Source organism: Triturus cristatus, chromosome 6 (genome assembly GCF_964204655.1).
Source record: "Triturus cristatus chromosome 6, aTriCri1.1, whole genome shotgun sequence".
Taxonomy (NCBI): domain Eukaryota; kingdom Metazoa; phylum Chordata; class Amphibia; order Caudata; family Salamandridae; genus Triturus; species Triturus cristatus.
Genome location: NC_140589.1, coordinates 1,654,752,565 through 1,654,779,611, shown reverse-complemented (window position 1 = coordinate 1,654,779,611; position 27,047 = coordinate 1,654,752,565). Strand labels below are relative to the sequence as shown.

General features: G+C 43.6%; 1 long non-coding RNA gene across 1 annotated transcript; it reads right to left on the bottom strand.

Annotated features, from left to right (window-relative positions):
- Positions 1–1,460: 1,460 nt before the first annotated feature.
- Positions 1,461–26,299, bottom strand: LOC146821768 (uncharacterized). The gene is made up of 3 exons (XR_014962770.1): positions 26,203–26,299; positions 4,183–4,243; positions 1,461–1,689 (listed from the first exon to the last, which is right to left on the bottom strand). It is a non-coding gene; the product is annotated as an uncharacterized LOC146821768 (long non-coding RNA).
- Between the last annotated feature and the right edge of the window lie 748 nt (positions 26,300–27,047).

Genomic DNA, 27,047 nt, shown 5'->3' with positions numbered 1-27,047 from the left:
GCATTACTCAACAATCATCAGTATACACAGGGCCAGGCAAGGTGCACTTTCATGTCTTCGTTATTGTCATTCAAGGTATTGGGTTGCCCTTGTGCATCCTTCTGTGCCACAAGTACAATGCTAATCCATGAGGACTATAGGCATGGCTATCTGGCTAGTATTGGTACAGCCATCCAGATTTTTGCATTGTTTATTATCTTTTGAGTCAGCACTGATGTTTTCACATTTGGGAATGATGTTGTAATCTTTACATTGCAATATGTATGTTGAAATTTGTTACAGTGTTTTGTCCTCACATGCCTCACACATCCCATTTATAGGTGGTACGTATGTGTGCAAAAACCTTTTCTCTGTTTGCCTATCAAAAAAAGGCATCTTGTTGATACACTCTGACTTTACTTTGATAAGGTGCACATTGCTCTTCATAACATTGTAATAGATGTTATTGGTGTAGGTACACATACAAAAACAGCATGTGCAATTAAGTTGCGTTGACTCTTCTTCAGCTTAAAAACAGTGGCATTGCCCATGATGCTTTCTGAAATCATATTTATCTTCTTCAGAAGTTCCCATCTTCACATTACAACACTTGAATAGGTTTAGTTTTAGAATTGTTTACAAACGCATATTGAAATAATTCGGTATTGCGTGTAAAAACTAAAAGACATGAGTTTACACATGTTACAACACATGTACATGTGTGTAGTGAGATCAATGAGGAGGAAAACATTGCCATTATCAAGTGCAGCATAGTATTTAGGGGCAGAAGTGGACGAAATTAGGTAATTCACAAAGAGGGCTGCCCTGGGTTCCAAAGAGGGTGGCATGATGTCCTACACAGGACAGATAGGAAAACTGCCAGGTTACATTCACAAATGTTCATAGGGAAGTACTTCATCGGAAACTGGGGAACTCTACATCTTCCTCCTGTGATGCGTGTTCTTCCTTCTCTGAATGTTGTGTTGTCTGGAATGGAGGCAACTGAGAGATATTACTAGCCTCAGGAACACACACATTAATGGCAGAAGATGTGACTCCCATATTTCCAACAACATTTGTGAGCGCCAGTAAGGCAGCATGGTAGTCCCTGACAAGGGTTTACAAGTTAGCTAACAAAGCAACAATGCTGCTATTGAGGGCACTTGTCGATGCTATAAAGGAGTCAAGCTTGGCCTCTAGGGCTTGATGGATGTATTAATAGTGCCCATCTGTCTGAAAATGTCACTAGTGTCCGATGTAGAAGACTGGTGTTGTTGTACCTTCTGCATCATGACCCTAGCAGTGCCAGCTAGGGACTCATGAATCCCATGTAGCCAAGAGTAGGTTTCTGTGATAGCCTTTATCAACCCCCTATTAAGGCTAAGACACCTATGGACTCCTCCAACAGTGCCCCCTATTGTCTCCATTCCCAACCGAACCTTGTCAGCCATTCGCTCTTGGATTTCTACCACTCACCATTGAAAAGCAACTTGGGGAGACCTCAGAGTCCTCATCTGTAATGTCCTAGGATGATGGGGCCATGTCCAGTGTGTGTTGGTTCCTCTTGAGACCCAAGAACGTCTTCCCTTGCTAGTTCTGGAGAAGAAGTATCAAAAGTGTCCAGAAGCTGTTGGAAGGTATCTTCATTTATGGGGGGCATGATGTGGGCATCACAGGCAGGTTGGTCTTCAGGAGGTGTTGTTTGTCCCTCTGGAAAAAATAGATATTACATAAATTCCATGATTGAATTTGACATGAGTTATTTCTGTGACATTCAGACAGTATTTTTCTTCACTTTCAAATACAAAGGGATATGTGGGACATATGTTTATAATCTATGTGGCCATAATGTAGTATTGTTGGTTTCAAATGGCAATACATGTGCGTTGTTCATACAACCTCAGTATTCACTAGGAGGAGTATTTGTGTAGTTGCACATAACGCAACCCAGCTAGGCAGCTTGTTGCTCTGCTCTGCCTGAAAGAAGAGTGAGTGCAGGAATAGGCCATGTTTTACCTGCTATGGTACATTGCTGCTGTCTGCCTGCACCAATGCAAATTTTGCTTCTTAGCACCACTGCTGAGACCATTGCACCACATAGCAAGGGTGCCTGCATTTGCTCTCACCATCTGTTTGTGGCCCAGCACTAGCCAAGACATGTCTAAATTTATTATACCTCACACTATCCTACACTCTGCCTATAACACAGCACTACACACCAATCTGTCTTGCTGTACTGTCTTGCATGCAATTTGTGCATTATTGCACCCTAGGGTTCATATTTCCCGAACATCCACACAACACTACATTGCAAGTCACTTTTCTGCACTGCATGCAAGGGTAATAACCTGTGCATGCCATAATCCAAATTTTTGGGGAGAATACTGTAGTTTTCCAGCACACTCACAGTCAACTCCAGACTCCACAACACTAAGAACTGTGGAGTATATCTGAAGTGGATTGTGTCCTTCATAATTGGTAGTATGCAACAGCTCATGCTCACTACATTCCTTCAGAATCCAAGGAGATCATCTGCAGAGTCCGGCAAATCTCTTCCCTCTGCCCCACTCTCTTGGACATGTACATGACTCCACTGGCAATCATCATCCAAACCCAGGAACTGTACATCATTTCTTACACTGATGACACCCATATCATCCTATAACTCTCAGGAGACACCAACACCACCAACAGTAGTTACATTTTGTTATTGACCAACATGACTACCTGTATGTGAGATTTGTTGCTCATACTCAACCTGACAAGATAGAAGTATTGACATTCTGCAACATGAACTCACCCTGGTTGCCCACATGACTAGGCCTAAAGCCCTCACCCTCTAACCACCACAGACACCTGTCCACCCTGCTGAACACCTATGTCAGCAGGAGACTTCAAATTGCCACAATCACTTCCACCTAATTTCACTTTATTTGCATGGTCAGGCATTCCTACATATGGCTCCCTCCTGACCTCTGTACGACCATCACCCAGCCCATCATCACATGTTGATTGTTATACACCAATGCCCTCTATTATATCATCTCTGTACACCTCCTACACAAAAGGCAAACTTTCCAATTACTGGCAGATTATTACCCAGCCTATAAACATCACAAACCACCTATGAAACTTACATTGCCTCACCATTCAGACACACAAGCAGTTCAAGATGCTCGGCCGCACCTACTAGGCACTAGACTACTAGGGACCCATCTAGCTCACAACATCTATGGTACGCCAACAAATCATAAGCCTCCGTTCTGCATCACTTGCACTCATCCACATCCCCAATATCCATATGAGCAAGACAGGAGGTAGGGTGTTCTCTGACATGGCCGCCTACACCTGGGACAATCTCCTCCAGCACATCAGGTCAGCTGCGTAAAGTATGGATTTGTACTAGGAACTGCACACCTGGCTCTTTCAGTGATACTACTTACAGTGAATGTACCTCCTCAGCTCCTAGTGACCCTCTCGGGTAAAACTCTCTACAAAGACACTGACTAATTTTACATTACAATACACTTTTGGCTACCTGGCCCCTAATCAAGCACAATTGCGTAATGGTGCAAGAGGGCCTGCATTGGCACTGGTATGTCTGCCAAGGTTCCCAGGTCCATGAATGATGTGCGGCTCTAGGCCAGGTGTTGTGCTTTGCATTCTGTAACCTGTAGTCATGTTTTGTGAAGGGATAAAAGACACTACATGTCACAGTATTGAGAGGTAATACCTTGACAGGGGCAGTACATCATGCATGAACCTGGAAAGTTGTTTGGACTGGCCTGGGCTGGTAAAATTGGTACTGCACAAGGACAGTTATATGAAGGATGAGTTGACATGTGCGACATTCCTGCCATTTTCCTTTCGCACAGCACAGCAAAGTATGTTGCCTGTCCTGCTCTTCCACTCCTGCTTCCAACTCGGTTGGAATGAGGGATGCCACCTGCTCCTTCAATGGATCCAACTCCTCCTGGACATCAGGTACTCATCCTGTCCGAGTGGCTGCCAAATGGTTCCAGGCCAGTTTTTCTTTGTTCCTGTGCTTGTAATAATGCCTCCTCTACTTGCGCTCCAGGACTAACCTTTTTGTTTGTGCTACACCATAAATTGTGTCCACTATGAATTGCCAAGTGGCATCCTTCCTCCCTAATGGCAACTTTAAGGTGACAAATAGGAGATGTTGATTTTTTGTCACCTCACTTATTAATATCTGGTTCTCCTCCCCATTGAGTTTCACTTCCTCTTGATGATGGCAAAACCTCTGTGTTGGGAATGAGAAAAAGATTGTTGTAAAAAATATCTAATTACAACAATATCGAATACAAAAATATCAAAACACAAAGTATTGTATTCTATATAAATATATACATCATATCAAAAGAATTGAAGCACACAATATCAACTACAATAATATTGCTAAAAATAAGGAAACATATTCTAATTTGTTTTCTTATGTTAAAAATATATATATTCACACACACATATCTATATGAACAATAAATCAATAAACAAACAAGCTGCAAAAATTATTAATAACACATTAAAACAACAAACATAAAATGAATAACAATATATACTCACCTTACATTTACTATTAAAAATTAAACACAGTTTATAAAAACAAACATTATTAGAATAAAATAAATATTACAACACGCATTAAAAATAAATATAAGATTTTAATAATCCAATAATCCAATGAATGCACATATTTAAAAGTGTGGTGGGGGTAGTCCCCAGGGGCAGGTAGTAAAACATTAACTGGAACAGGCCTCTGCAGTAGAGGGCTATTGTTCACATTCTCTCACCTAAGCAGGGAAGCCCATCAAGGTACTGATAAGACTGGAGGGTCGATGAGTTGGACCTGGCCCTCTATACTTGGTTACATCCATATTTTGTGCAGTTTACCCATCATGTTTTGCTGAATTTGTTTTTGTTAGCCTTAGGACTCTGTGTACTTTACCAAGCAGTGCTAAAGTGCATGTGATCACTCGCCAAAACATGATTTGATTGGCTTACACCTAATTGGCATATTTAATTTTTACATGATTTGATTGGCTTACACCTAATTGGCATATTTAATTCACTTATACATTCCTTGTAAAGTGGTATACTATATACCCAGTGCCTGTAAATTAAATGCTACCAGTGGGCCTACCGCACTTATTGTGGCACCCATTTAAGTAGCTTATTAAATATGTCCCAGGCCTGCCATTGCAGCCTGAAAGTAGTTTTAAACAGTCATGTTGACTTGGCATTAAAACCCTCTTACCAAGCCTAAAACTCCTCTTTTATTAAATATAAGTCACCCCTAAGGTAGGCTTATAGGATAGGGCAGGGTGCTGTAAAATGCTGGAGATGTACTTTATGTTTAACATGTCCTGGATGTGAAAATCTCCCTAAATAATGTTTCACTATTGTGAATCCTAGCCCAACCATGGTATACCATTAGGGATTCTTTATTACATTTAATAAGCTGTAATATTGAATTGGAAGCAGGTAGCTATATCATGTTTGGTGTCTTAAGAGTTACAGTGAAATATCCTATTTGATGATAAAGTCAGGTTTTTAATTACATTTTGAAAATGCCATTTTTCTCTCCTTATCGTTTTCTGCCTCTCACCTGACCTGGGTCACATGACTGGGTGTAACCCACAGTTAGACTTTGTGAATTCCTCTCAGACAGTTACACAATAGAGGGATTAGGTGTGCCTGAATGGGCCATATGCTGGCAGGATGAGGAGGTGAAGCTGAGCACAGTCCCACTAGCTAATGAATAGCCTGTGACCTACCTTCACACAAACAGCTTAATGGCCCCACATTGTTACTGCAGCCAGCTTAAAAACAGAGCAGGGGTGGCAGGAAATTCCATGCACTTCAAGCCACTGTCTGGAAGCTTCTCTCACCTTGCGGAACCAGGACACCAGGGTCTAAAAATAGGACCTCAGGCACCAGTACACTTCTGAACTTGTGGATACTCTGCCAAGATGGAGGACTATTGTGCTGCTGGAAGGACTCTGCTGCATTGCAGCTCTGGAAGACTGCTGCACTCTTGGATTGCTACCCTGTTGTCCTGCTGCTCTGTTAGCATCTGCCTGGGTAGAAGGTCTGGATCTCCAGCGGTCCCAGGATCTCCAGAGTCACCAGGGATAGTTTACTGGCCAAAGTGACACAAAAGGCATCTTCCATTTTAACCCTTGCTATGTCCATGACGGAGCGGTTCCCTCATGAGCCACGGTGGGTGTGTGCTCATGACGGAACCACTCCGTCATGGCACCCACCCATGGGGGAAGCATTAGTGCTCCCCCCGTGGGCAGCCCATCTAGCCCCCACAAAGGGGGATGGCAGTGGAAGAGTTTCCAATGCCACCCCTGACCCCCCAGGCAATCCCATGACATCAGCGCGCACAGCACACACCAATGTCGTCAGGAAGCCCTGGATGTGCTGGAAGCCATTTGCTTCCAGGGATCCACAGAGCCAGGTAGGAAGGTAGGTATTCCTGCACTGGTGGGGGGTTCTTTAGCCCTCGAGGCATCAGGGGAACAGAAAGAGTTTTTCCTCTTCCTGGTGTCTCTTTGAAGGGCATTTGTGCCGCACGATCCCGCACAGTGTCGTGATCGTGCAGCATAAATGCCCCGCCTTGGCACCAGGGATATCTTTTTTACTTCATGGAAGCGACCCCTTTGGCAAGGGTCGCTTCCAAGGGGGCAATATTATTTTGGATGTTTTCTCCCCCCCGGGGGGCAGATCAGCCCATTTTTGGGGAGGGCAGAAATCCCCACTAGGCACCAGGGATTATGTTTTAAATGCATGGAAGCGACCCCTTGGGCAAGGGTCGCTTCCAAGGGGGCATTTGAACTTTGGATGGTTTTCTGCCCCCGGGGGCAGATCAGCCTGTTTTTTTGGCCTTTCTTTTTTACTTCTTGGAGAGCAATATTATTTGTGACGTTTTTCGTCCCCCCTCCCCCCCCCCCCCCCGGGGCAGATCAGCCCATTTTTTGGGAGGCAGAAATCCCCAGGGATTTTGTTTTTTGTTGTATGAAAGCGATCCAAGGCTTTCATACAACAAAAAACTAAATTCCTGGTCACTTACAAGGGCGTCAAATTAACTGGCAGATCAACCCTTTTTCTGGCCTTTCTGCCCCCAGGGGAGGCAGAAAACGCCATTAGGCACGAGGGATTTTTTTATTGCAGATGTAAGCGACCCCTTGGCCATGGTTTGCTCCTAGGGGCTTAAGTTATTTTCATGTATTTTCTGCCCCAGGCAGGAGGGGGGCAGAAAAACCTACTAGATACCAGGGATCTAATACTTTTGCTAGGGGGCAAATTTCTGCCTGCTGTTTTCTGCCCCACCTGGGAACAGATAGGCTAGGCAACAAACCCCACCAGATCCCTTGTGCAAGATCACCCACCATTTTTCTCAGCCCTATTTGAAGGACCATCTAGCAGATTGACCATTTCAGTAGTGACATAGCGTGTTATAATGTTACTTGTTTTATTTCTTCTGAATTGCAATTGTAACGTTTTATTTTTCCTTTTTATTCTAGTTCAAGCTTTTGCTCTTTAGACTGATGTTCCAGGTTGCGGTTTCGTTACTGGTGGTGCTACAGTTTGTGTAGTTGCATGTGTTTGGTAAGAGACTTTTTTGTTCTATTTAATCTAAATGAGTTTAATTTCCCTGCATGAATGTGTTTTTTGCAAATGGTGTAATAATAGCAGTATGTTTGGCTTCTGTTTTTTGAGTGTCAATTATTTTTTGCATTTGTGCTCGATGTTTATTTTGTTGTCTTGTGAGTAACTGTTTTTTTTCCTTCTTTCTAGTGGGATATCATTGGTTTTTGCTGTGTCGCTGCTGAGTAGGTACTGGTGAGTGTAGCTATCTTTGGCAAGTGAGTCATATTGTTTTAGAGTATATAGATCTTTGTGCTAAAGCCACACTTTATTTATTACTTATTTTGCACAGTTTTGATTGTAGTTGATTTGTTAGTGAAGTCTCCTTTCTTAGTAAGTATTCTGGCTAGCCGCAGGATTACTGCTCAGCAGGTTGTTGGTATGCTTATTGAGAATTCCTCTGACCATGGTTCAGAGACTGACTCTGCATCTGAGGCAGAGGAGGGAGTGGAAGATTCAGGCAGTGAGTTTTCTGTCCACGAGGAATCATCGGATGATGAAGCTACTCTCAGTGCGGATGAAGCTACTCTTAGTGCGGATGAAGTGCTGTTTTAGAGGAGGACATTGATGTGCCAATAGTGCACTGTGCCACTGGAATCAAGCTATCCTGGCTGAAGACGGGTGAAACCCCGAAACCGGTCCTAGGATGCTTGTTTCAGGTCCAGGGAGGACCTGGCTTGGCAGTTCGGGCTGGACTGTTCCTATGAGGCACTGGGTCAAGACTGATTTGCATATGGCCAGGTCTAAACTGGGTGGCATGGTGAGCAAAAGAATAATGGATTCAACCCAGATCTCTTGACTGGGGGTGAATGTTTTGATTTGTTCTGCATTCCGTCCATCAATTGTGTGTATTTTGATAGTGCAGCAAGAGGCATCTGGGCTGCAGACTGGGGCTGCAAGGCTTCCCATTGGAAGTGCTGACTTGTGGGTTGCCCCAGGCATGGTGCAGCCGGCATTGCCAGACGTTATTGTTGTTCCAGGGTGAAGAGTGGATACTGAACACGTTTTGCCGATGCATTTTTTTCAGTTGTTTATGGACGATGTACTTTTGGCAGAGATTGTTGAGCAGACTAATTTGTATGCTGAACAGTATTTGAGAGACAACAGTGCCAGCCTTAGTCCCCACTCTAGAGTTACCCAGTGGACTCACACAAATCTGGATGAGTTGAAGAAATTCTTGGTTTTAGCTTTTTTGATGGGCTTGCTAAGGAAGCCATCAATGCCTTCATATTGGTCTACTAGTCCCTTGATGGCAACGGCTATATTTCCGGCAGTCATGAGTCATGATAGGTATTTGCTTCTGCTTCGGATGCTGCATTTTGTCGATAATGGTTTAGCGTTGCCACAAGATCACCCGGATTGTGACCATCTTTTTAAGATTCTGCCTGTCATTGATTACGTTGTAGATCGATTTTCTGAGATCTATGCTCCATGGAAAGAAATAGCAGTGGATGAGTCTTTGTTCTTGTTCAAGGGACGCTTGGTTTTTAGGCAATACATTCATAGTAAGAGGGTACTCTATAAAATTGGGATGTATATGCTGCATGACAGTAGGACTGGTTATGTCTCTAATTTCAGGGTGTACACCAGTAGGATTCCAGGATTGACCCCCCTGGTTGTCCGTCCACTTTTAGAGTGACTGAGAAAATTGCGTGGGAACTTGGTAGAGGACTTTTTTTTAACAAAGGCCACCATTTATATGTAGATAACTTCTACACTGTTGTGCAGTTGTTCAGGGAATTGGTCAAAGTGGACACTGTTGCTTGGGGCACAATCCGCTCTGACCGTAAAGGTTTACCAAAAGAACTTGTTTGTCAAAAGCTTGTGTGGGGACAGTGCAGTGCATTACCTAGTGAGGAACTTCTAGCTGTGAAATTTTCAGACAGGAGAGATGTCTACATGCTGACCACCATCCACGATGAAAGCACTTTACCTGTGACTGTTTGGGGTCAGGTTGCTGAAGCGCGCAAACCTGTGTACATTTAAGACTATAATAGGCACATGCGTGGTGTTGATAGACTAGCTCATCAGTTGGAACCTTACACTGCTCATCGTAAGGATTACATTTAGTATAAGAAGTTGGGTATCCATCTTTTCCACTTGGCAACCTTTAATGCTTTTGTTGTATTTAAGGATTGTTATCCTGAGTCAAAAGTGACTTTTGCTATGTTTCAGGAGTCTGTAATAGGCAGCCTTGTTGTAGTGGAACAGGCAAGTGTTCCTAGAGTTGGAGTGGTGGAGGATGTGGCTATAATAAAAGATCGCCACTTTCCTGATCACATTCCTCCCACGCCCTCAAAAGACTTTCCCAGTAGGAGATGTAGAGTCTGTTGGTGAAGAGGTACATGGAAAGAGACTCGTATGTACTGCCTGAGTGTCCTTCTAACCCTGCGCTGTGTGTGCCTGCTTGCTTTAGAATGTACCACACGCATAAGACTTTTTGGGAGCATACATGAGTGGTAAAGTGAACTGCCTGGTCTTTATTGTTTTATATATTTTTTGTTCAGTTTCAAGGTTGACATTTATGCACTGCATTTATTTTCAGATTTTATGTTAGTAGATTTTTATCTATTTACAATTTGTTTGTGTTTTCTTTTTTGCAGAAATAAAACCTAAATGAGATGGCGGTGTGTGTAGGCTGGCACTTGGCTGGCGGTGTGCGTGGACTGGCAATTGGCTAGCGGTGTGTGTGGACTGGCGCTTGGCTTGCAGTGTGCGTGGACTGGTACTTGGCTGGCGGAGTGCATGGATTGGCGCTTGGCTGGTGGTGTGAATGGACTGGCGCTTGGCTGCCAGTGTGTGTAGACTGGCACTTGACTAGTGGTGTGCATGAACTGGTGCTTGGCTGGCAGTGTGCGTAGACTGGTGCTTGGCTGGCGGTGCGCGTGGACTGGTGCTTGGCTGGCGGTGTGTGAGTAGCGACTTGCTGCTGGTCACTACACACACTGGTAGCCAAACGCCAGTCCACGCAATCCATCAGCTGGTGTGATTGCTGTGTCAGGCATGTGGGCGTGTGAAAGTGATGGGCCTTTGAATGGCACGGTCTGCTGATGTGAGTGTTGTAATGTGATGGGCTCGTGGCTGGCTGTGTGAATGGTTTGGTATGTGTCACATGTATGAAAGGTGTATGAATGGCCTGTAAAGAGGTTAGTGCCTTGTTGTGGCTTTATAGATCATGAGCTGTGAGTCATTGGTTCAGTTTGTCATCCTTTCAATTATTAACAGTGCATTTAATTTTTGTGAAATCAATCTCTTGTCAATACAATTGTATCTACTGAACCATCACTCACCCTTTGTGCCAAATCCAACCGGTATGTATGTGTGCTTGAGGAATAGATGGTTGTGCAGTAATATTTGTCCTTTCTGATTTATCTTAAGCAGGGTATACCTTGTTCTTTTTTGTGAATGCTGTAATGTGTTGGTTCCGTGCCTGGTGGTGTGAATGGTCTTGTGTGTATCACATACGAAAGGTGTGTGAATGGCTTGTAAAGTAGTTGAGGTCTTGACGCGGCTTTACTGCTCACTAGCTGTGAGTCACTAGTTCCGTTTTTTTGTCCTTTCAATTATTGACAGTGTATTTCATTTTTGTGAAATCTCTTGTTAATAAAATGTTATATACTGAACCATCATTCACCCTCATGCCAAATCCAACCAGTATGTGTGTGTGCTTGAGGAATCGATGGTTGTGCAGTAATATTTGTCTTTTTTGTCTCTCTGCCAAGGTGTACATTCCATCTAAGAAAAACCTACCAACTGTAGATATTGTCGTAAACAAAACACCCACAGGAGTACACAGTGATGTCTCTCTTGTGGATCCCAACAAGTTATCTTACCCGCAATGTCCTTCCATTACTGTGCCACAATTTTCACGCTTCAGAGAGAAACAACAAATTTCCTACCACCCAGCATTTCCCCAAGTATCCTGATAGAATTGGTACCTTACTTGTGTGGGTAGGCCAAGTACCTGTGGCATGGAAGGGCCCAAAACATATTGTGGAGACATCAACATTTCCTATTTTGAAAGGACCTGGTTTTGCAGGGGGGTCAACTGAGATTTTGGCCCCGGGCTCGGTGGCCATCTTGGTAAACGTACCAAACCCAAACATTTCTGAAAACTAGACACCCTGGGGAGTTTAAGGAGGAATGGCTTGGTTGGATCACCCAAAATTTCCCTACCCAGAATCCCCTGCAAACCTCACATTTTTCTGAAAAAATCAAATTTGTCTCAAATTTCTGTGTGGGAAAGTTGTAGGATCACCGGACTGACACAAATTTCCTCCCACCCAGCGTTCCCCCAGGTCTCCCGATAAAAATGGTACCTCACTTGTGTGGGTAGGCTTAGTGGCTGCAACAGGAAATGACCTAAATCGTACTGTAGAGACTTCAAAATTACCTATCATAAAACTACCTGGTTTTTGGGGGGGGGCACCTGGTGTTTTGTCAAGGGGTTGCAGCCATCTAGGGAAACGTACCACACCCACACATTTCTGAAAACTAGACGCCCTGGGGAGTCCAATGAGGTATGGCTTGTGTGGATCCCCAACCTTTCCCAACCCAGAATCCCCTGCAAACCTCAAATTTAGCTGAAAAAATAACTTTTTCCATACATTTTTGCATGGGATCACCTTGCCAGCACAATTGTCCTTCCACCCAGCATTCCCCTTGTTCTCCCGAGTTCATTTATACCTCACTTGTGTGGGTGGGCCAAAGGCCTGTGGCTGAGAAGAGCCCAAAACATATGGATGAAGGGTATAGCATCGAGAATTCTAAGCGTTACAATTATTAAAAAAATACATTTTTAGCTGATTCTGCATTGGACAGCTACACAAGTGAGGTATCATTGCACCAGGTTGTTTTTGTGATAGGTAATTTTGATGTCTCCTCAATACGTTTTGGGCCCTTGCCTCTTGCGGGTACTTGACCCACAGACACAAGCGAGGTACAATTTTTCTCCGAAGACTTTGGGGAATGCAGGATGGGGGTAGTTTTGTGGATCCACGCAGATTCCAGAACGTTCCACCGCTGAAATGTGAGGAAAATTTGATTTAAAACAAAATGTGGTTTGCAAGGGTTTCTGGGTAACAGAACCTGGTGAGAGCCAGACAAGTCACCCCATCTTGGATTCCCCTGGGTGTCTAGTTTTCAAAAATGTATAGGTTTGCTAGGTTTCCCTAGGTGCCGGCCGAGCTAGGGTTCAAAAGCTACAGCTAGGCACTGTGCAAAAAAGGGTCAGTTTTCACTGTGAAAATGTGGTGTGTCCACATTGCGTTTTGGGCCATGACTGTCACGGGCACTACACCTATACACACAGGTGAGGCACCATTTTTCACGGAAGACTTTGGGGAATGAGGGGTGGATGGAATTTTGTGGATTCACACAGATTCCAGAACTTTCCACCATAAAAATGTGAATAAAATTTGTTTTGTTTACAAAGTTTGAGGTTTGCAAGGGATTCTGGGTAACAGAACCTGGTGGGAGTCAGACAAGTCACCCAATCCTGGATTCCCCTGGGTGTCTAGTTTTAAAAAATGTATAGGATTGCTAGGTTTCCCTAGGTCCCAGCAGAGCTAGGGTTCAAAATCTACAGCTAGGCACTTTGCAAAAAAAAGGGTCCATTATCACTGTGAAAATGTTGTGTCTCCACGTTGCGTTTTGGGCCATTTTCTGTTGCGGACACTATGCCTACCCACACAAGTGAGGTACCCTTGTTCTCGGAAGACTTAGGGGAATGGGGGGTGGGTGGAGTTGTGTGGATCCACGCAGATTCCAGAACTTTCCACCACAGAAATGTGAGGAAAAATTGTTTTCTTTGAAAAAGTTTGAGGTTTGAAAGGGATTCTGGGTAACAGAACCTGGTGAGAGACAGACAAGTCGTGCCATCCTGGACTCCCCTGGGTGTCTAGCTTTTAAAAATGTATAGGTTTGCTAAGTTTCCCTAGGTACCAGCAGAGCTAGGTTTCAAAATCTACAGCTAGGCACTTTGCAAAAGCAAAAAAAGGGTCCATCTTCAATGTGAAAATGTGGTGTGACCACATTGCGTTTTGGGTCGTTTCCTGTCACGAGCAGTAGACCTACCCACACAAGTGAGGCACCATTTTTATTGGGAGACTTAGGGGAACACAACATTGTAGAGCAACTGTTATTACCGATTGACTTTCAATGCATTTCTGCCTTCCAAATGGAAGACAATGTGTAAAAAAGAAGTCACTTTGAAAAATGGCCTATAATTCACCTGCTGGTATGGGTACCCACAATTGTGGAGATGAGTAAATAGCAAGAATATTGAAGTATAGACCTCTTAACCAACCTATCTCATTTTACTAGGTAGAAAAATCTCTCAATTGTTTTGTGATTTACATGAATTCTCAGAAAACATATACATACAAAATCACTAAATATAAACAACAGTTAGATCCTTGCCCTATGCAAAAGCAGTGATTGAAAAATTGACAGTGCCCCTCAAAGAAAAACAAAAATTATGTACATGAAAATTGTCTAATCTCACATACCAACTTTCAAACAAAAAAGAAAAAATTGAAAAAGTTATATGAATATATATTTTTGATACAAAAAATCATGTATTGCTTTTGATTAAATAATAAATACAAAGAAAAAGCATTTATGTTGTGAAGTCAGTACACTTATGGGGAACATTGTGGGGTTTTGTTATATCAATTGAGAGATTTTTCTACCTAGTAAAATGAGATAGGTTGGTTAAGAGGTCTATACTTCAATATTCTTGATTTTTTTCCCCCCTCTTGAACCTTAATTTAACCGGGGAATACCTTTCTATATAGTGAGATGAGTAAATAGCTACAGTTTCTAAACTCCATATTTTGTTCTCCTTTCAGAAATACATAGATGACTTTCATACCGATTTTTCCCTGTTTATATTTTCTCAAATGAATTGCTATATACCCGGTACACATAAAAAACCATTGCGAGACGCTGCTCAGTTATTGGCTCTGGGTTCCTCAGGTGAACCTACAAGTCCTATATATCCCCACAACCAGAAGAGTCCAGCGGATGTAACAATATATTGCTTTCAAACATCTGTCATACTTAGTAGACATTACAGGTGAAAACGTTGGCACAAATGGCAGGTTTTTTTTAACTCGTTTTCAATTTTTCAATTTTTTCTCCTTTCAAATGTGAGATTCTATACAAAAATCTTGAAGGATCTACACAAATGACCCATTGCTGAATTCAAAAATGTTGTTTACTTTTTAGAAATGTATAGCTTTCCAGGATCTATCACTGTTTTCATACCCATTTCTACCATTAACTGGAAGTAGGTTGAAAGCACACAAAAATAGCAAAAATAGGCTATGTCCCAGTAAAATGCCAAAACTGTGTAAAAAATGCTGGTTTTCTGACAAAAGTCTGCTTGACCCTGAAAGCTGGGAAAATGCTGATTTCAGCACCACAACCCCTTTGTTGATAACATTGCAGGAAAAAACCAGATGCTTTCATCTGTAACCCTTTTTTCCCATTTGTCCCCAAAAAACAAAATTTAGCTGTATTTTGGCTAATCTCTGGGTCCCCTCCAGGGGAATCAACGAACCCTGGGTACCTTTAAAATAGCCATGATGTTGGAAGAAAAGGACACAAATTTTGCGTGGATGCCTTAGGGGCCTAAGCACGTACTACCCCAAATAGCCCAAAAAGACTTAGCACAGTGGGCAAAAGGCCTAGCAGCGAAGGGGTTAAACCAGCACCTGGGCCCATCCTGAGTGGGTGCTGACCCTCCAAGTGGTGCCTCTCCAGTCCTGGACCCTTGAAAGTGGTGCTAAAAGTACCGAGATAGACAAAATCCAAAAGTGGGGACCTGGAACATTTTTTACTAAAAACTGCTCTGAGTACCAGGAGGAGACTGGGACCCACCTTCTCGCTCATCCACCTGAGGTGCATCGCCAGTCAGAATGACTTTGTGACTTCTCCCACTACATTCTGCTCCACAACAGATAATACTTTCAGCAGTCCTTCACCAGAGGATTTTCTCGCCTTTTAGAACTTTCTTTGCCTACAGCATCTACCTCGTCCCACTCAAGATTTTCTGGACCCTAATCTTTGTCAATTAACAGAACCAGAGAAGGTTATGGTTACATGCTTTGGCTATATGTTTTACACTATGCAAGACATGTCTCTGATATCCCAGATAATTTAGAGGCGCACTCTCTCCATCTTAGTCTGGCTAGCCATTAAACAGTTGCTCCAGAAGATATATTTTCCTCTGACCCAATCAATAGCAGGGAGAAATAATTTCCATTAATGCATTCAGCCAATAGCAGTGTTGACCTGGATGTCAGAAACCTATGCGGTGAGCACAGCTCGATTCCCTCAGAGATACTTGCGTGCATTTGTCTAGGTTAAAGTTTATATGCATAGTGTAGTATAGTCCAGTGCTACATGCAATTGCTTTGGCAACCTGAGCCCAACTCCGACTCCTGTCGCCCTTGTTAGGGTGAACAATACTTCTTGATTGTTGACTATTCTTAAGCTGCCATCCCTGGAAGATTCTGCATGAAGAATGGTGAAATGGGCAACAAATAATGGCAGGTATTTTTTGCCATGTAAGCTAAGGGGAGACCCACTCTCAAATACAGAACTGAACTGAATAGATAACAAGGGCTCGCTGTAAGTGTATTAAGGATAACTTTAGTAGTGGTGCATTTCTGGCCACTGAATTACGTTGCGCCTACACTTTTTCCTATTAGTCTCTTCAGCAATAGCTCTCAACAAATGAGAACAAATTAATCTGAATTGTTTTATCAACTGCATGCACGGTTTCAATACTGCTCAAGAGACACCTCATACTGCATACATCCGAATATAAAGAATAGAACTCTGCTCCATTATATGTCTGCAGGTAGTGATTCACCTTTTAACATGAGCGAATCTCAAGGTATTACACAAGACTTAAAAAATACATTGAAATACATCTTTCCTTACATCAGAAGATATCAATGTATAGGTCCGTTGATGCTCATACTATATCAGAGAGACAAAGCAACATCTTCTGCTCAGGTCTTTCTTTGTATTCCTACCTGCACATGACATGTTTAACTTCACTGTATGACAAGTTTAACTTCACTGTATGTGATAGGGGTTTAAGCTAAAACATTATAATCAGTTGGTGCTGGAAGCTCATCCAAATAAATCTTGAACCGAAAACTGACTAGGTAAAATAACTGAAGTTAGTTAATTTTTATATGTAACATAAAAACTGGTGCTTTATAGAATGTATACTGTCTTAGCACACTACAGGTGAGCTAACACATACTGTGCAATATGTACTTAAGTGTTACTGTGTCGGGTGGCGTGGCTTGAGCTGCCACAAGATGGTCGCGTCCAGCTGAGGCTCCGTGCATCGAGCGGGAACTTTTCTCTACCCAGAGCTGTCATTGCTGAGTTCCGGTGCAATAGTCTGATTCTACGTGAGGAGCGGGGGCACAGGTAGCTGGTTTTTTCCCTTTTTTTGAGCTACCTTTTGCCTGTTTCCTCCGCACCGCGCTCCCCTCAGGTTCTCTGGCAGAGCAGGCCATTTTGCTCGTGGCAGGATGCGACTTTGATGTATGGCTTTTCCCGTGCTGCCTGAGGTGCGTCTGGGTGGAAACACTGCTGTTTCCTGTCAAGAGCTCCATGACTGTGGCAGAGCCATCTGGTAATCAAGTAATATTTTTCATCTACAATTTCTTTGGGGAGGAGAAACCTATATCATAGGAAATCAATACACCCTGAAACCACCTGATGGGACTAAAGTAAAATCATATGTTGGGAATGGCTTGAAGCATCACAAGGTGGCCATATCCCTTTGAGGCTTCGTTCTTTGTACTGGTTTGCCATTCTTGTGAGACGTTTGCGACTGAGTCCGGTCGTCACGCATTAAGTGCGTTCTCTATTTGAGCTCTGGAATCATTGGTATCCCTGTTCCCAGTGGGCTGTGGAGGGGATATGAGGAGCGTCTTTACCACCTGCTTCTTGGTACGCTTCAACTCTTATTAACAAGTCAGTCATTAATAATTATATGACGTACCTTAGCAGGTTTCAGAATCCTCTGGGTTGACTCTAAAAACCTGTCAGCTCTAATTGAATCATTGGAGACATCTCTGATTCATCTGCTTGTTGTTGAAGCGAGAACATGGGGTTAAGATATGTCTCACATTTTCTTCTAGCAGTTTCTATAGGTTTTACACCATATTCCTATACACTGCCTGTTTCTTGAGACTCCAATACATCAATACATTCATATATATGGAGCCCTCTTCCTCCCTTGGTCAGAAGAGTACCTCTGCAAATATGTCTCTCCTCTGCAAGGACTCCAATACTGCTGCTTCTCCCAAATGCCAAAAGAAAGAACCCAACTCTCCTACTAAATCTCCACTACCTATAACATTGGATGACCTGATGGAAGAGATAAAGCTTATAAAACCTTTCATGAGTGACACTAACGCTACCCTTCAGAGACTGGAGGAGAAGTGGTCTAATCTAGATTCAAGAGTGTCCGTGGTGGAACAGACGATCACTGATACTCAGGATGTGATCCCTCAGGTTGCAGCTATGTCTAAGGAGTTTGCACTCCCCAAAATGCAAACAGAGGACTTAGACAACTGTAATAGGTGCAACAACCTTCAAATTTATGGTATTCCTGAGGGAGAGGAGGGGTCCGACATGCTCGCCTTTCTAAACACACATATTCCTAAAATTGTTGGTCTCTAGGACAGCACCACTCTCAATTTGCAACGTGCCCATCGCATTGGTCCTAAACCCGGAGGTTCATCTTCTACTCCTTCAGTCAGCCACCCCAGAGGGATAATCATTTTATTTCTGAAGTACACAGAGCTGTTAATGGTCCTCTCAGTGACGAAGCAAAGAAAGCAGATGTTATGGTCTGGTCAAAGAGTTTTCTTCTCTCAAGATTTGGCTCATGCCACTGCTGCTCGTCGCAAGGAATTCCTTTCTTTTCGCCAGGCTCTTCAATCCATGAATGCTACATACGGTCTGGTGCATCCTTGCTTTTTTAAAGTCACTCAGAAAGAAAGGATCTACTCTTTTGATCGCTCTGAAGATCTAAGACAATTTATTTCTCATCATTAAGGAGAGGAGATGGACTTTGGAGGGGCCTGAGCATTGTCTCCTCTTGCTCTGTCTAAAGTTTCTCTGATTTTACATTTCCCATTCTAATGTTCTGAAGACATTCGTCTTCATTTGCTGTTGTTAGGAGTTTGTCTGCCTTCTCTGGAGGCCACTTCCTATTACTTCTTTGTTTTTTTCTCCACGGGTGTCTCCCTTCCCATACAGACTCATTTTCCCGGAGTTTCCTTTCTTCCTGCCCTTCCATCCCACTCATGATGTTTACAGTTACTCCTCATGTTTGGTAAGTGTTAATTATTTCATCAGATTTCCTTGGTGCAGCTGTTTTCCTGCTGTATATTTATCATTTTATGTTTTTATGTCGTCAGTCTCCCCCTTTTTGTTACCTCCTACTAAGCTCCTTATTTGTTATATTTTTCTATCTATCAGTTCCTATTTTTTCCCGTGTCCTCGCTGGCTTCGCCATCTGCCTTCCTCTTGCGGCTCCCCGCCTCCCCATGATACTCTCTTTAGTCTGGATATGTATTCCGTTTTTATTGACTGAAGTCCTCCGGCTTCCTGTCAACTTCTCTTTGTCCATCATGTACATTCTTTACCTTATTTTCTTTCCTTTTCTCTTCCTTTCGTGTTTTCCTTTTTCTGTCTTTTCCTCTTTGATTTCTGACCCCTTTTCTCCTTTTCCTTCCTCAGTTTTATCATTTCCTATTACTCTTTACTTTTTTGTATCTTTTCTCCTATCCGTTTTTAATTCAATATTATAACTTTGTTTACTTTAAATTTTTGCATGTAGAGTTTTTAACTTTTTCTAATTTTCTAATACTCATGGTGTGGTTTAATGCCCTTTCCCCCCTGTGATGACTGATAATGTTCGAATTATCTCTTGGAATGTAAAAGATTTATGTAAGCCTTTCAAGAAACAAAGGGTGCTTACACATCTCTCCAAATTACAATGTAAGATTGCGATGTTACAAGAAACGCACCTTAATGAAAAGGATGTTAATTCCCTAAACAAACAATGGGTAGGCAATGTTTATAGTTCCCCACCTAAAGATAGGAAAAATGTAGTGGTGATACTATTCAAAAAGTCCCTTTTCCTTACTATAGAAAGCGAGGAAAAGGATACTAATGGACGATGGCTTCTTCTTCATACTCTCATAAATGGATCCCATATTTCTCTCCTCAACATTTATGGTCCCACAGGTATTGACTCACAGTTTTGGCAATCCATGTCACACACTGTTCACTCATGTTCTGATTCTAATCTCATAGTGGGAGGGGGGAATTGCCATCAGGTCATGGACCACTTTACTGATAGGAAATCCTCTTCTACATATATTCCTAATAAAATGGAAAACACCTTTGCTAGCACTATACTTTCGAGAGGCCTGGTAGATGCTTGGATGAAGTATAATCCTGACTGTTTGGAATTCTGTTTGTATTCTCCCTATCATAAATCTTCATCAAGAATTGATCATATTTTTTGGAGCCCACACCTTCTTTCTAATTTACAACATGCTGAAATTGTATCCATTCTTATTTCCGATCACGCCCCTGTCTTTATCAATTGAGATCTTCCCTCCCTAACTTCCAAATCTCGTTGATGGTGCTTCAATAATTATCTTCTCAAAGACCTTATTTTTATTGGGCGCTTTAAAGATTTTGTGTCAGAATTCTTTCTCTTTAATGCTAGTCCAGATATGCCCTTTCATAATATTTGGGGCTCTTTTAAAGCGACAGCCAGAGGCTTTATCATTGACCATGTAGCTATTAAAAAAGAAAAAATATCGAAAGGAATCTGCCTCCATTCTGTCTTCCATTAAGCAACTGGAGCATGCATATTCTTCTTCCAATGATGAGGTTAATCTAAAAAATTTGGTCCAAGCTACATTTAATTTTAATAGAAAATCCACGGAGGAAGCTTCCGGGACGTTATTGAAAATTAATTCAAAATGTTATGGCGGTCGCAATAGAGCTGGTAAATTGCTGGCAAATTATTTGAAGATCAAATCCCAAAGATCTAGAATAGATAAAATCACTGATGATAGTGGTGTTAATCGCTTTAAAGATTAAGAGATATTGAAATGTTTTACAGACTTTTATAAGACCCTACATACCCCTGAATCCTCTCCTTCTGATGCTGCCTTGATTCATTTTTTGATTCACTACCCCCCCCCCCCTTCCCCTCCACCCGATTGCTCTATATTGGATATAGATATGTCCCTTTCTGAGGTTAAGTCAGCCTTGGCTAAGTTACCTAAAGATAAGGCCCCCGGCCCGGTTGGCTTTACTGCTTAATTTTATTCCTGCTTCTCACAAATTCTTTTGTCCCATCTTTTATCTCTTTTTCAATATTTTATTTCTCATAAGGAAGCTTGAAGTGCTTTTCTTGAGGCTATGATTTGTTTAATTCCAAAAAAAGATGAGGATCCTTCTTTGTGTGCAAATTATCGCCCCATTTCATTAATTTAGATTGTAGCATTTTTGCTGAGGTACTGGCCCTCCGTATCAATCGGGTACTTCCAGAACTGATTGGTTCTGAACAGACGGGATTCGTTAAGGGAAGGACTTTAGATGATAATTCCACAACTTTTCTTAATATTATTCATCTAGCATCTAAGAGTTCCTCCCCTGTTGCAGCCATAACCCTTGACGCGGAGAAAGCTTTTGACCGCATTCATTGGCTTTTTATGATGCGCGCCCTCATATGGCATGGTTTGGGCCCTTGTAGCTTGTCCCTTATCAATGTGCTATATTCCTCCCCAACCACTTCAGTTTTTGTTAATGGCTCTCAATATTCTTATTTTGCTTTACAACGAGGCACTCGTCAAGGTTGTCCTCTTTCCCACTTGCTCTTTATTCTCTCTCTTGAATATTTTTTTCACTCTCTGAGTCATTTATCCACTTTTCAAGGTTTCAAACACAAGACAATTGAAATCAAATTTACCGCTTATGTGGATGATATTATGCTATACGTTTCCCTTTACTTTCTTGCCCGCCTCCACAGATCTCTTATCCTCTTACACCGCCTTGTCCGGTTACAAATTGAATTTTCCTAAATCTGAAGTGTTTCCTTTAAACAAATACTGATTAAAAAGCATGTTTGATGGGACTGATTTCAAATGGCACACCAATAGTATCACTTGCTGTGACGCCCGCCTCTGCTACGACTCCAGCACCCTCCACACACTCAACGCCGGACGATCACGCACCTGCTGCCTGGCCCCCCCGAAGCGCACCCAAGGACCCTTCTCCTGCTGGAACTGCAGCTTCACCAGCACCCGGCCCGACAACCCACCTACCGAAGATCCCAACTTCCTCCAATGCATCCTGCTCAACACCCGCTCCGCCCGCAAACACACCGTCGAACTCTGGGACCTACTCGGTACCCTCAGCACCGCAGAACACCTGCACTTCCAGATCCACACAGACCCTAACACCACCCTCATCTACAGACCCCCCCGGACCCTGACTGCAGTTCAGCGACTCCATCGCCGACTTCATCAGCACACACGCCCTCGCCTCCACGGACTACATCCTCCTCGGGGACCTGAACTTCCACCTCGAGAACAACAACGACTCCAACTCTTCCACCCTGATCGACAACCTCGACAACCTCGGACTCAGACAACTTGTCACAACACCCACCCACTCCGCCGGCCACACACTGGACCCCATCTTCTCAGCAATCTCCCATGTCTTCTTCAACCGCACCACCGAACTCCACTGGACCGACCACTGCTGCATTCACTTCACCTTCCGGAAACCCACCACACACAGCCGCACCCAGCAGATGCCTCGCTGCCGCTGGAGCAAAGTCACCGAGGACCAGCTAACCACCGCCCTAGCCCAGAGCCCACCCGCAGACCCGACCAACCCCGACGCCGCAGCCCGTAGCCTCAGACGGTGGATCGATGACTGCGCCAACACCCTCGCCCCGCTCACGAAGCCCTCCAACACCCACACCAGCAAGAGAACCAGCTGGTTCACCGAAGACCTCCAGGCCTCCAAGTGTACCTGCCGAAAACTCGAAAAAAACTGGATCCATGAACGTACACTAGAAAGCTACACAGCCCACAAGAATGCCAACCGCAGACACCACCACCTCATCAGATCCGCCAAAAGGACCTCCTTCAAAGACCGCCTAGACAACAACGCAAAGAACAGAAAAGAGCTATTCAACATAATGAAGGAACTCTCCAACCCCAGCTCCATCACCAACGACATTCCACCGTCACAAGACCTGTGCGACTCGCTGGCCACCTTCTTCCATTGTAAGATCGCAGACATCCCCGACAGCTTTGACGCCATCACCTCCCCGGCAACCGTTGAGACCCCCGCTCCCACGACCACCACCCGCACCAACCGTCTGCTCGCTTGGACCAACATCAACGACGACGACACCATCAAGATCATGAACACCATCCACTCCGGATCCCTGAAAGACCCCTGCCCACACCACATCTTCAACAAAGCCAGCAGCACCATCGCACCCCATCTCCGGAAAACCATCAACATCTCCTTCGAGACAGCGACCTTCCCAGAGAGCTGGAAGCACGCCGAGATCAACACCTTACTCAAGAAACCCAAGGCGGACCCCAAGGACCTCAAGAACTTCCGACCTATCTCCCTGCTCCCGTTCCCGGCGAAGGTCATCGAAAAGGCCGTCAACAAACTGACCAGTTTCCTCGAGGAGAACACCATCCTGGACCCGTCCCAGTCCGGGTTCCGCAGCAACCAAAGCACCGAAACTGCCCTCATCGCCGCCACCGATGACATCAGGGCCCTGCTTGACAACGGAGAAACCGTGGCCCTCATCCTCCTTGACATGTCAGCCGCCTTCGACACGGTCTGACATCGAACACTACGAACACGCCTCTACGATGCCGGAATCCAAGAGTAGGCCCTGAACTGGACCACCTCCTTCCTCTCCGGCAGAACACAGAGCATCCGCCTCCCCCCCTTCCACTCCGAAGCCACCAAGATCATCTGCAGCGTACCCCAAGGCTCATCCCTCAGCCCAACGTTGTTCAACGTCTACATGGCACTGCTCGCTCACGTCGCACAACGGCATGACCTCAACATCATCTCCTACGCCGACGACACCCAGCTGATCCTCTCCCTCACCAAAGACCCCCACACTGCCAAAACCAACCTCCACAAAGGAATAAAGGCTGTCGCTGACTGGATGAGAAACAGCCGACTGAAGCTGAACTCGGACAAGATGGAGGTCCTCATCCTCGGATCCACCCCCTCGGCCTGGGACGACTCGTGGTGGCCGACTGCACTAGGAGCACCCCCTACACCCACCGACCACGCTCACAACCTAGGGGTCATCCTCGACTCCACCCTCTCCTTGAGGAAGCAGGTCAATGCCGTCTCCTCCTCCTGCTTCAACACCGTCCGCTTGCTTCGCAGGATCTTCAAGTGGATCCCCACCGAAACAAGAAGCAGTAGACTGGACTACGGAAACACACTCTACACAGGAGCCCCGGCCAGACTCCTGAAACCTTCAAACTCCTCACCCACGCACACAAGGCACTCCACAACACCGGACCAGTGTACAGCCGACTCTACATCCCCAACCGCCAGCTCCGCTCCACAGACCGCGCCCTCGCCACCGTCCCCCGCATCCGAAGAGTGACCGCCAGCGGCAGATCATTCTCCCACCTCACCGCCACCACATGGAACACCCTCCCCATCCACCTGCGGCATACCAAAGACCTTCTAACCTTCAGGAGACTTCTCAAGACCTGGTTCTTCGAACAGCAGCAGCTCCCCGCCCCCCCCAGCGCCTTGAGACCCTCATGGGTATGTAGTGCGCTTTATAAATGCTATGATTGATTGATTGATTGCCTGGGTATTAAATATTCTTCTTCAATTATGAGAACGGCCCAGCTAAACATGGAAGATATTTTAATAAAAGTAAATAACATGGCAGGAAAATGGTCTCCCTTATTTCTTTCATGGTGGGGTAGACTAGACACAATCAAAGTGATGATGCTCCCGGTTATCAACTTTTATCTGTCCATCCTACCAGTGAAACTTCCATTAAAATTTTTTAAAACCCTTAATGGTGTTTTGAGTAAATGTCTCTGGAATGGTTGGAAAGCCTGTATTTCTTTATCTCTCTTGTCTGCTCCTAAGGATAGGGGAGGTGTCCATTTTCCTAATTTTCGACAATATCACTCCTCCCTTTTAATCCGCCAAGTGTTACCTTATTTGTCCTCTTTGGGAGAAACTCCACATCGGTTTGGCATACATTGGAGAAATCCCTGATTCACCTTTTCCCTTTTTCCTCGTTAGCCAACTTTTCACATCCTCCTTGTTCTTTTAACTACCCGACTATTTCACAGTTTATTTCAACCTTTTATCTGGTCAAGCGCAAATCCCATACTCCTCTACAAATACTCCTAGACTCACCTCTTTGGCATAATAAACCAATTCAACTGTCCAATCGTGCTATTTTCTGGAAACACTGGGCAGCTAAGGGGATCTTTCTGGTTAAACATTTAATACATGGATTGCTTTTTCTTTCTCCTCAGGAAGTTCAATCTAAGTTTGGCCTGCCTGTCTCCTCTCTTCTTAGGTATGACTCTTTAAGATTGCTTTTAACTAATCAGTTTTCCCTCTTCTCTGGATCTTCCCCCTCCGCTTCAGACCCCATTTTAGAACCTCTATCCACCTCTCTTTCCCTTCGGGCTTCTCATATCTACAAATATCTTTATTTCTCTTCTCCTAACCGCCCCAAGAGTAAAGTTGAACTTTTATGGGAATCTGATTTGCAGTGCAGTCCCCCTATTCACACATGGAACTCTATTTGGGCTCCCCTACACCATACTTCCTGCTATGCCAGCACCACTCAGACTCTATATTATTTCTATCAAAGGTTATTTTTAACTCCATTATCTCTTTCCAAGTATAGTTCTGATCTATCCCCGAATTACTGGTCCTGCAAAAACTCTGCTGGCTCATTTATACACTCCTTTTTTCTTTGCCCCAGCATTAATCTGTTTTGGACCAAGGTATGTGAATCAATCTCCTCCATTTGCTCTATTAATTTTCACTTTGACACCTACTCCATATTCTTGGGAAGTTATTCTGCAAATTGGTTTGGATCTCACTGGGTAGGCATTTTGGTGGATCTGTTAATTGCTATTGCCTTTCAGGTAACTACATCTAATTGGAAGGGTGCCACTAAGGTCTCTTTTTCTGCTTGGTGGAATCACTATCATCACAGGCTGGATAGAGCTTCTGCCATCACATCTCAGCAACTTCTTCGAAAGGAAGTCTTCTGATCTCCACTCACCAATTATCTATCCTCATCTGCTTTACGCAACAAAGACAGTTTCTTTGTTTTTTAACCACCTTGAGTAGTTTGTTTCATTTCTATTATATTGTTCTTATAAGTTAGTGTATGGTTATTATTCTGTTTTAGAAATGATATAAGAATTGTACCTGGATAGTATTACATATGATGACTGATACGGATGTTGTTTTCTTTTCCTTCCCTTTTCTTTCTCCGCCTCTCTTCTTTTCTCTTCTTCTAGCTTTCTCTTCACTCTGAAAAATGTAAAACGCTATTTTGTTTCAAGGTACAGCCTTTCACTATTGCTTTCATCTTTTGGTTTTAATCGTTTGATAATTGTAGGTATCTTACGTTTTCATTCTTTATTATTATACATTTTGATTGTTAGTTTTTGCTATTTCTCTACATTTGATGCTGTAATGTGGTACCTATGATATTTGCTTCAATAAAGCTCTTTAAACTAAAAAAAAGAATTGCTGTGTCTGTTCCTTAGCAATAGCAGTGTTGTTTTCACAAACTAGAAGGATTTGTGCAGCTTTTTGTCAAAATCGAGTGCAAGAAGTGTATACCCCCCAGAAAACTATGTATCCTATAAGTGCAAATTGCATACATGTCTTAGACATAAAGTATGTGCCTTCCTAGCAATCGCGTTGTAGATCAGACATGTCCCTTTGTCACATAATATGGTTCAAGCTTTTGAAACTGACAACGTGTATTGCCTCCCAGGAAATCACAACCCCCTGTTCTCACAAATATATCTTCATTTCAACAAAACTATAACAGGGAAACGCTCCATAACTCACTCTCTCTTTCTGTGTGTGTGTTCCTCTCTCTCTCTCAGGGCCTCTCAATCTTGTAGAGAGAGACAAGCGCTCACACGCGATAAATATCCTTATCTCGCCCAATCCCACCTTGCTGCCTCTGAATCTTGACACAGAAAATATTCCTTTGTTCCTCCCTATATATATTAGTGCCTCTTACTGTCTTTCTATAT